At 35.0% G+C, this 11616-nt stretch overlaps 1 protein-coding gene and 1 non-coding gene across 2 annotated transcripts in view; both read right to left on the bottom strand.

Annotated features, from left to right (window-relative positions):
* Ptp36E (protein tyrosine phosphatase 36E) overlaps positions 1 to 11616 on the bottom strand; it is a 625696-nt gene that overhangs the window by 345124 nt on the left and 268956 nt on the right. The window lies entirely within an intron of this gene.
* TRNAK-UUU (transfer RNA lysine (anticodon UUU)) lies at positions 4981 to 5053 on the bottom strand. Its single transcript has one exon. It is a non-coding gene; the product is annotated as a tRNA-Lys (tRNA).

Here is an 11616-nt window from a genome sequence, read left to right as displayed (position 1 = left end):
ATTCTCTTGATGGTAGCCAACTCCCGATAGGTGACGGCATCAGAGGTGACTATTAAGACTATTAAGTATTGTGTTTGTATTAACACTCGAAACATCGTAAATCATAGCTATAAGTAGAAATAATTCAAAAGGAAGATAATTTTCATAATATCGACCATGTCTTGATAGCTTTTTAATTGTGTTACGCCGAGTTTAAGCGTATCCCCGGGCCGTACCGACTTACGTAATATAAGTTAGACGCGTTCCTTTGCTCCGAACTTTATTAAACTTGGTTTGACAAATTGTTATCCTCAAGTATACTATTAGGAAGAATATTTAAAATTTTGCGTAAAAAAATAAAATGACTATCACTTAAATTGCAAAATGGTTTGGTTAAAACGCCTGGTTTGTGTAAAAGCTTAAAAGAGAAAGGAAGAATCAACATATATTCTAATAACACTTAAAAATTAGGTTTTTAATATTTTTATAATGGCTAAAAGGATTATTATTTTTAAATATGAGTTAGTCTTTCCTGCTGTAACTAAGTTTATACATATGGTGGTCAATAAAACTTTTACTATTTTATCATTGCATAATTATTTCCATCCACTCGAGAGATTTTTGGCGTAATATGCCAAGATTGCAAAAACGTTTTGAGCGATCGCTTGGTCATAACGTGCCAACTTTATAGATCCTAAAACTATGGGACAAACTGTGAAATCTAAGTGGATTCATTGGCTTTAATCAGCAGCAAAGGTTTCATATGTATCCATATCCATATTAAGTAATATGGTAAATGTATACACACATCAATCGATCGAGTGGATAATAATAATAATATTTGGAGGATTTGTGTTGCGCCGTTTTCGTGCAAAATGCGGATCAAGAGCGCTGCACAAATATATAATACATTTCTACAATGATCTACGTTATTATACCAATTTACTGCATTTGACTTAGATACAACCCTTTACTCTGTGCAGAAACGGGCAGTCCGTTTGATAGATTCTCCTGTCTTAAAAAGCGGATTGCAATATTTAGAGCACAGACGTCAGGTAGGTGTGCTGTCTTTGTTCTACCGGTATTACAATGGAAGATGCTCCGAGGGACTAACCTCATTGATCACTTTGGCACCGGTACCTCAGGAAACATGCCAAACGCGCGCCCAACGGTTGAAATTTGTAACATGAGAACGTGTCACTTCACGACATGTTCAGCAAGTATAATAGCTCGGTTGTGAAACGATTTGCTGGTCTCTGTGTTTCCTCCCCCCCTGTAACATGGATCTCTTCAAGACTCTTATTGAAAACGAACTCTTCTTCTCAAAAAGACCCCCCACACATCATCCCCAGAGATGACATACGCACCCTCATCGTATGGCGGATGTCATCTCTGAGGATTATTATTTGTAAAAAAAATACTTTTCATAGTAAGGCTGTATACGTTTTAAATAACTGAAATCAGGATGCTAATTTTGATGTTTATTTCTAAATAAATAAATAATTTCAGTACGTCATACCATCACCGTGTTGTTTTTACCAGGGATCATGTGTTTTTTTATTTCGTAGTTTAATTTGAGCGATTTTGATTGAGTGTCGTAACCAATGACTAGATTGACTGTAACGTATTTTGTAATATGAAGAATAGTCAAGACTATTGAAATAAAGTAAGAGCAATTATGTAAATTGTGTAATAAACTAGGTCACAATACTGATCCTTATGGTAAACCTATGATAATATGAAATAATATCCACTATTTAATGTCGTAGTTGTAATTGAAGTAAATTATTAGCAGTAAAATAATTGGATTACTCGCAAAATGTGGTAGGCTGTGTTGTGGGGAAAATATATTTTTAGGATAGTACACGATGAAACTTTATTTTAAATGGAACGGGGTTTGTTTAGCATTTGCATACGAAAAAAATTCTGTTGAAATCCCTTTAAAACATAACGTAATAAAGTAAATTTCATTATGCTATTTCCTGAAATAATTTAATGGCTCGGTAGTTTCCGGCTAATTCCCGCCGGACAAAGCCATTTCCCATTTCAAACTGAGAACAAAACGCGGTAATTTTATTGTTAACTATCCATTCAAAATACCTACATGCTTTCATAATTTGGCATTTTTTAAATATTTTTCAGGATAAATTTGATAATAAGGTTACTATGCGATCTGAAGGGTGGTAACACTTATGTAAACGTTTTTGATGCCACAACTAAGGGAGTTACAAAAATTGGGAAGATGCTGGTTCAATTCTTGCCTGTGATAAAAACAAACATAATTTATTATATTAAATCCACACAGGAGGTCATGATGAAATAATTTTCCACAGGACACGTGTGATTTTTGGGGATGCTGTATGGAGGGTCTTTTTGGAAAATGAAAGAGAGGGAAGTTGTGGGAGTGAAAAAAGGTATGACGGGTGGGTAGAAATCCGGGGTCCATATGTCCAGGAATGACGGACGTATGAATACTAGGGTGTCCCAAAAAAATTAAAGTTGTTATTTTTGAACGCATACCCTCTTATTTTGTTTTAATAATGACAAAACACTTATAAAAAAAATTTCGTGTACTTTGGACAACTGCAACCCGTGCCGAATTGCATCGAAAGATGTCAGTACTTGTACATTAAGATGCCAGCGAGCAAACGTGTCGATGAGCTTGTAGTAACTTGCTATTTTGTTAGTAAACGAAAATCACTCGTTCAGGCAAGATGTTGTTAGATTTACGCACTTCTAAAAAGAGTATATTTTTAATAGGAATCGTAAAAAGCCAAATATCGGGTTTTAAACTGCCATCTAATGGACAAGTTCTTGAAGTTTTGTTCTACAATATCCGGAAACTGAATTTAACTGTCAATATATACCAAATATAGCCATAGTTGGTATTAAAAGCTGTGTTTGAAGTAAAAATCAGTCAAGTGACTACAAGAACTGACATCCCACTCCTCAAAAAGTTTCGAGATAACTGGAAAAATGTTGATCCCGATAAAATTCAGTGCTACCGAGAAAATCTCACATTGCACCTTACCGCTTCCGAAATCGATGATTTGCTTGATTTTACCGTACTGCACAAACTGACTGAAACTGACAACAAAAATACTTGGAGATGACAATTGAGAGTTGTTAGAGCTCTGTGTGATAGTTTTAGGAGGAGATACAGCGATAAAATTTAAGATTCGGCCTCCAGGTGCTCGATGGATGGCAAAGGCGCTTTATTCCTTGAAAATATCATTAATTTGTGCGTAATTTAAAATTACCGGTAAGGATAAGGCGGCACTTTTAGACATTTGCCTGTTCATAGTAACATCCTATGTCAAGCCATGGTTACAATGTATTATAGCAGTTAAAGCACCTTACCAGGATTTGTGCTTTTTGAAATCGATGAAGGCTTACGAAAAAATTGATGAAAACATCTCAATGGCAGCTTTATTTCTGTTCAGTAAGCAGTTATGGTATTTGAACGATGAAGGATCTATTTTATCGCTGTTTGACGAAGCTGTGGATCAAACAACTAAAATAAAAATGCTCGAAATATCAAAAAAAATAATTTATCAACCCATGACAAACGTTACATCCCATCGAAGGAAGATCTTGATGGTAATTTGTATGGTAAGTTTATTAAGTAGTTTAAATTATGTTTTGTATTGAGGTTTTTGTTCATATCATAATTTAGTGACTTTTGTTTCAGAGAAAAATATTTACGACTTCATTTCAGTCAAGAGCAAGTATTTGTTTGATCGTCTGAAAATAGATGCCAGTTTTCTTAACGAATTCCCTACGATGTGGTCAAATAATGCTTCGTATCAAGAAGTCAGAAAGAAGGTGTCGCCGCTGAGGGTAGTGAATGATACAGCTGAAAGAACTGTTAAGTTAATGCAAGATTTTCATGGCTTAATCTCACGATCGAAGAGAAACAAAAATAATTTTTATTACGATGTGTTCAGGAACACCGGAAGATTTATCCTGACTGTAAAAAAAAAACTATGAAGAAAAAAATTAATCAATTAACCATGTTTAAATATAAAATACTACATAATTGAACATTTGTGCATTTTTAAATTTTATTTATCCGACAAAAATGAATGTTGAAAATCCTTCCATATTAACTCTGTACCATATGTTTGGCATCAAGTCGGCACGGGTTGCCGGTGTTTAATCAAAATAAGATTTATTATATGAGTCATTGGGATCAAATGGAATAAAATAAGAGGGTATGCATATTTAAATTCATGAAAAAAAAATTCTTCCTTATGTTCTGGGACACCCTAATGAATACATCCCTCCCACTGCGGTGCCAGGCGAAGGGATGAGAGAGTTCTGCTGAAAGGTCAAAGGGTGTCCCTCAATCAGTATCTCTAGTAGGTGGGAAGATGCATCCGCCGCCAGGAACTAGACAAATATCACCCCTTGAACCCGGACTGCACCACGGTTAAGTTAAAACAGAACGTAGAGAACTACATTAGGTGACCTACTATGGCAAAGGTGTTAAGGCCATCCAATACATGGTTTCCGGGGGTGAAAATACCTAAAAAATATTTAGTGAAAAAAAAAATATTTGAATTGAAATATTTTTTCTGAAAATTGTGATATATGTGAATAATTCCATCATCTCATAGTCACTTTATATTGGGAATTGCATACGGTATCCTTTGCAAAGAAGTGTTATTTAAAAATAAATTATTTCCAGTTTTACGTTACAGAAAATGTTGGCGTCATGTATCTTTTATCAGGAGATTTTTCAATGTGGATGAGTGTTTCAGGCGAATAATTATTGCTTGTAAAATGATAATTTATACGGTTATACCAAGAATGCAAATCCAGGGCGTTGAATTCGCTGTACCCAAATTTCGCAATATTTGAAATGGTTCAACGAGTCTCTTAATCCATCAGAATTGACAGACCTTAGATTTAAAAAAAAATCGGCAAATATAATTTTTTTTGTATGATGATATGATGCAGTGATCTAAAAAATAATAAAAAAAAAAACAAAAAAGTAATCGCCCGAACAGGGACTTGAACCCTGGACCCTTGGATTAAAAGTCCAATGCTCTACCGACTGAGCTATCCGGGCTGGTGACAAGTAGAGCAAAATATTTAATCGCGTCTTATTACTTCACTGTGGCCATAAATCAAGCGGAATGAATAATAATATCGTTCTCAATTTACCCAGATTGCTCAAACCCACATTTATGTTTGCTCTGTTTGGCGCCTTTGTGATGACTGCCCGTTTTTATGAACGTGCAAGCAATCTAGACACGCAGTAACGATTTTAAAATTACTTTCGTGATTTTTTTTATCGGCCTAACCCTAAACCCTTACTTTGTGGTGGATCTTTACTTTGAGGAGAGGATGTAGTGAACATGGGTCTTGAAGAAACCCGTGTTGTAGGAGGGAAGAAAAATAGAGGCCAGAAAATAATTTCACAGCCGAGCTGTCGAACTCAAGAACGAGTCGTAGAAGCGACCCATTCTCATTTAACAAATGTCAACCGTGTGTTTCCTGGCTATGCACCGGTGCCGAAGAGATTAGTAACGCTAGTTTATCGGAGCATCTTCATTTATAATACCGGTAGAACAATGACAGCATACCTACCTGACGCCTGTGCTCTAAATATTGCATTGGGTTTTTTACAGGTATTTTGGGGCTCCAGCCCAGAGGCGGCTGCCAAATTTATAGTATCATAACAAGATAAAATGAGACTAGAAGTTCGCATACATTCTCGGAAGGAAATTTTGATACCAATCCTGATATGATGAGGATCAACTGGAAAACGAAAGCAAAAGTAGACTAAAAATGTAGAAATTTCTGAAGTGTGTGAATTGGTGATCTAACCGTGTATAATGGAAATTTACATAATGCGATTCTATAATTAGTGGACGTTTAAATAGTTCGTACTCGATTGTAAGCAAAATATAAACCATAATATGAAATGACGGAAGAGTCGTTCAGTTGATTGCCCCGGACAAAGTTGGTGTAAACAACCAAAGCAAAGAGTGTCTATCAGACTCTCTGTCTCACTATGGTTGGTTAATAACTTTATAGCAAACTAATGAAATATAACTGAGTAAAGGTGAACGAATACACAAATATAATATACTTGTAAATACTGCTCGTTTACATCGATCATATTTTCCCAGTTGTTAGACAGGTTAGCAGTATTGTTCTGGGAATTACGTACGTTTATTAAAAAATGGTAAAACGCTGAAAACATTATCACGAAAAGGATAACATAGAGGCTACGGTTATATCCTCTAAGGATTATAATACAACACATGCGACGAGTTATAATAAAATAAACATTTTGTGGGAGTGAAAAAAATATTAAAATTAAGTCATGAATGAAAACATACATTCATTAAAAAAAACTTTTGATGTGAAAAATAATCTATAAAAAGGTTTCGGATTAGTTCTGGGTCGATCAATCATTTTACACGACCTGGGTCGATTATGACCCACTGGCGAAGTGATCGGGTCAAAAGTTACTGATTCTTGATCGGTACTTTTGGAAAAAACAAATTAAGAAAGAACAAACAAATGTCATTGATAGATCGAGATGCCGCTGCCATTTTTACGTAGGCCATACATGTAATTAAAATTTATAGACCAGGCGTAACCGTCTACATGAGCTGTAAGCGCGGTTCCAGACTAAAATCACAGTGATAACTTTTTTATATTTGAGACGCCGCGCCGGGTCTATAAAATTTATACATCTATGGACGCAAACCACGCTCATCTTAGGTGCTGACTGAGTTGAGACCTCATTGATCGAATGATATTTTCTTTAAAAAGTACCCGATCGGTTTTAGTGGTTCGTGATTGGGTTAAAATGTTTGGGTCGCTCACGGTCGAACCAGAACTATTTCAGATATAGGAGTATTAATCTATTCAGAAGCTAAAACATTCCCGTTTTAGTATCCTGAAGAAAGAGCCATTGTTTGTTTTGTTTTCATAAAGAGAAAATGAAGAAAAGGAGAAAATGGAGTATTGTTCTACAATATGGGTTGGTTATTTCATAAAGGATATTTCCATAGAAGCCAAGTAAATGTGATCTAGGGTAAAAGGAATGCAACAATGGGACAGGTACAAGTGTGGAGCCACAAGCAATAATTACCAAGAAACGTTGATACAAATTACCTACAGAATTTTTGGTAGTGATTATAAGGATATTGTTAATATATTTAACGTATAAATCACAAAATATTAACAGTTCTTGGTAGAATTTACATCGGTAAGCAGAACAACTAATCCAATTGAATAAACTGCTTAGCTCTGCTTCGACTAATTTAAATTTATTTATTGTACTACTCCTAATCAACTATTTTTCCATCTGGCATCGTAAATAATTTTGATCGTATATTTTTGTGCTTAATAAATATGTGAAAACCCAATATAAATCAATAATACAGAGATTGAACAAACCGAGTCTAAACAATCGGTCGTAGACAATTCTCATCTAATTACAATTTATTTAGGGAACATAAATCACAGTTGAAAAGAGTTGAAAAGATACACGGGGAGGAAATCAATCTTTGCACTCACGATAAATTAATAGGTCTTATTAATAAACCGTCTATTTAAGAATGTTTTATCGATTTTCCTTGATAATTTATCATGACGATAACAAGAATTTTCGTTGTGTTACAAAAATAGCCACGATAAGATATTTGTAATTTAGTAAAAGTTTATCAGAAAACCTGTGAATTTATTCGTCAGGTCTGCAATCCCGTTTCTAACTCGAGAAATTCTTAATCGTTCAAAAATACTATTTATTCTCCGTGTATTTATTCTAATGCAGCAGACAAGCATTTCCATTCTTATAGTTTAGGAAGTGTACTTGAATCAAACTCGATCATCTGGGCTCCACATGAATTAACATACACTTTACGCATTGAAAGAGTCCATAATTTTTTTTTAAGGTTTTTATTCTCGCGGCTCTATGGACGTTACCCTTGACTTTACCCATCGATTTATATATTAGGCATGACCAATTACCACTCCCTAGAGACACGTAGAGATATTGCTTTGCTTAAATATTTTTTCCAACTAATAAACGGTCACTTATCTAATAATGAGATACTGGCCCAATTTTTTTTTTGTACCAGAGTCTCACTCTCGAGGACGTAATCACAATCTTCTATATAGTAGAGCAAGCCGCACTAATTTATGAATGAACTCACCTGTGGAGAGAGCTACGTGCTTTTTGAATGCGGTAGATAAAAAATTAGATTTATTTTTTGTGTCCTATAGCGCATTTGCAAGATTTTTGGCATTGCATATACACTGCATAAATGATACAATTATAACGTCCTAGGCTTTATTACCTGTAATTGTTATAAATAAATGTACAAATTATATATATAAATAAATAAAACTACGAATGAATGTAAAAATTCAGAAAAAAAACGAATTATTTTGAAGGGTCATTAGGTCGTTAAGTTTCAGCTCGAAAGGAATTACATAAAACCAATTAATAGAATTAATTATGTCACTATGGTTGTCGCTAAATAAAAAAACATTAACAAGTAAATTATTATCCTTGAGAATGAATTTATTGGTTTCAAATACAAACCACCTGTAGTTGTAGGTAGCGGGAACTAGAGGTAGGGGAGGCTGTATAACGTTATATAGTAAATCTGATAGGATGTGTAGCCATAGAGTCCCCGCCGAATCTCGGATGGGACGTGGAAAATTTCAAATTAACTACAGAGTGCCCGCTCGCCCGGATAGCGGAAAATGCGGGGATGTGACGCAAGATCCACAGACGAAAGGTGCGGTCAATTCATCTTAATATAAGAAAAGTGTTTGTTTAATAACTACTATTGTTGGTGAATAAATGAAGAATAAACCCAATTCTAATGAAGTATCTACGTATTCGCTACAAATAAGAGTACAGTATATATTTATTTTTAAATATAAATAGCTCACATTCCGCAATGTAAGAAAACAAAAAAATAAATAACATATTTTATTAAAAAAATTAGACCACAGATTTTACCATATTTTGTCAAAAAAAGCGATGTTAGCAGTCCAGACTGGAGTGTTGGTACCTACCCTGATGTATGGAAGTCGCCTAGAAAGGATACAGGGAGACTGGATACTGTATAAATGAGATCCCTGAGGCGTATGTGAGGTAAAACATACGCCTTAATACATACATGCATAGATTAAGAAAGAGACGCTTATATGGTTTGGACATGTAGAGCGAATGAGCAAAGAAAGGATTGTAAAAGCGAAGGGTAGTCGGGGACGCCCGAGGAAGACATGGCACGATCAAGTGAATCAGATACTTGAGTCGTGCCATGTCAAGAGTAAGAATAATAGAAGACGATGTATGAATGTGAATGAGGTAAGGAGTGTGTGCCAAGACCGACTCTCTGCCTACCCCTGCGTGGAAACGGCGTGATGGTTAATTAGTTAGTTAGTTAGATGAATAGCATATCTTTCTTACTATAACTTCAGTTATGTATAAAAAGAAATATAAAAAAGTTCATTATTTTACTATTCTTACGTTATTAAAGAAATAAATAAAATCGTTCCACCTTACTAAAATACATATTCACAATATAAATGTATATAAATAATTATAAAAATATTCACCATACAAATATATTCACAATGAAAAAATTACATTCAAATATATTCACAGTGAAAATATTACATTCAAATATATTCACAGTGAAAATATTACATTCACATATATTCACAATGAAAATATTACATTCAAATATATTCACAATGAAAATATTACATTCAAATATATTCACAATGAAAATATTACATTCAAATATATTCACAATGGAAATATCACAGTAAAAACATATTCAAAATAAAGCTCATTTTCTTTGTGAATATTGCACAAGAGTCCCAACTGCCCGCCCAATAACATTCTTAGTTAGAGGAAAGCTGTGAAGATTGAGATAGTGAGGAGTTGTAAGGAGACAAGTGAGAGGACGGTTGAGAAGTACATGGATATTCTATTCAGATTTTTCACTTAACACTATCTACAAACTTTTCGTGAAAAATAAAAAGATTAAATATACATATTCAACAGCTCGATACTACTCTTCTGTAATTTTAAGATTTATTTTGTGATACCCCATAAGAAAGATCATCCCTATCTTCACTATGCACAGCTATATCATCTGGGGGTCTACCATGGTAAAATCGATAACTTAACAATATCGGATCGATAGACTTGAGACTTCCAACTAATTTATATCGATTTCTCGAGCACGGTTGGACTGTCGATAGCCAACCCGATATTGAAACGAAATAAATAATAAATCGGTTTACACTGGAGGATCTGCATGTGGATTGCCATTTTTAAACGTCAAACGCATAACTTGGCATTGAAATATTACCTTTCATATACTTTGGCAGTCCGCACATACGTTTTGACATTTTAAAGGAAGTTAAATAGTTAATGAGGTCTTTAGCCACAACTTGTGATATTTGAATAACTTTTCGTTCTTCCAAGCATAATCGGATACAATTGATCGCGTGTACGGCTTCTTTCAATTCTAAGAGTTTCGTTAGTACAACTCCGTTATTAATAGGCAAGTATTTTTGCATAAAAAACGAGTTTACTGAAAACATGTGTATATTGACAGCTTATCTGACACATGCGAGGCCGCGCTAAACGCGGCGGCTTTTATCTACTAATCGTAGTATTCATGTACCTACTGACCGTGCTAAAAAATATCGCCAACTGATCACAGATGACGGATTTAGTCAATATCGTATTGATATCGATCGACCGTCCTAGATAGCCTGGTTGGCAAAGTGAATTGAGGCTAGTTATTGAAGCATTATATGTATTAATGACATCCGTTATCATGATGCAGACATCACTGTCAAAGGATAATGTTTTTTTTTCATCTTTCTTCTGCCTCTTCAACAGCAAAATAACCCATCTGTTAGAAGGCTTTCACGGGGTGCTCTGTAAGGAAAAACCAATAAACTCACTTGGTTAGATTCACATTCGCTTTCGTTTGATGTTGCCCATCGGCAGTATCGCCTGTTTACTGTTTAATGGAGCACGAGGTATTATTATCTAAGTATGATATAGGTCTGACATCCACGTGCTTCATATTTTACCTGTACGAATCAACGTGGTAGAGTAGATAAAGAATGCTGACATACAGGAGAAACTGAATTCTCGAAATTAAAAGCTATTTTTTATGTATTTGTAATGGGCCTAGTACACGTTGGGCCAATGCGCTTGCCCAACGTGTACATGTCCACTTGGGGCACGCACTATGCGCGCGTTGGCCGAGCAACCCGATTACTGTCAGTTTTCGTGCACACATCAAAGGGTCTTGGCGCTAACAAACCAACAGCATTCACATGTTGGCCCCGTCCAGCGGAGACAGTAAGTGTTGATTATGGCTTATTTACTTTTACGAATTACGATGATTAATAATTAAAAGGTGCTGTAAAAATAAATCGTTGCGGCTGCGATAATTTTGACATGCATCTAGTAGTCGAGGGGTAGGACTCTCGACTAGCAATCCGAAGGACGCGGGTTCAAATCCTGGCTTGCACACGTTAATTTGATATGAGGATTTGTATTAGTTCATAATTTATTCGTTATTGAAATTTGATATATTATCCAGGGTGTTATTGTACGTACTT

The sequence above is a fragment of the Hesperophylax consimilis genome, chromosome 13 (assembly GCF_061612785.1).
Source record: "Hesperophylax consimilis isolate HC1 chromosome 13, BYU_Hcon_1.0, whole genome shotgun sequence".
NCBI classification, from domain to species: domain Eukaryota; kingdom Metazoa; phylum Arthropoda; class Insecta; order Trichoptera; family Limnephilidae; genus Hesperophylax; species Hesperophylax consimilis.
Note: the sequence above shows the minus strand (reverse complement) of the source record. Positions and strands in the feature narration are given on the sequence as shown.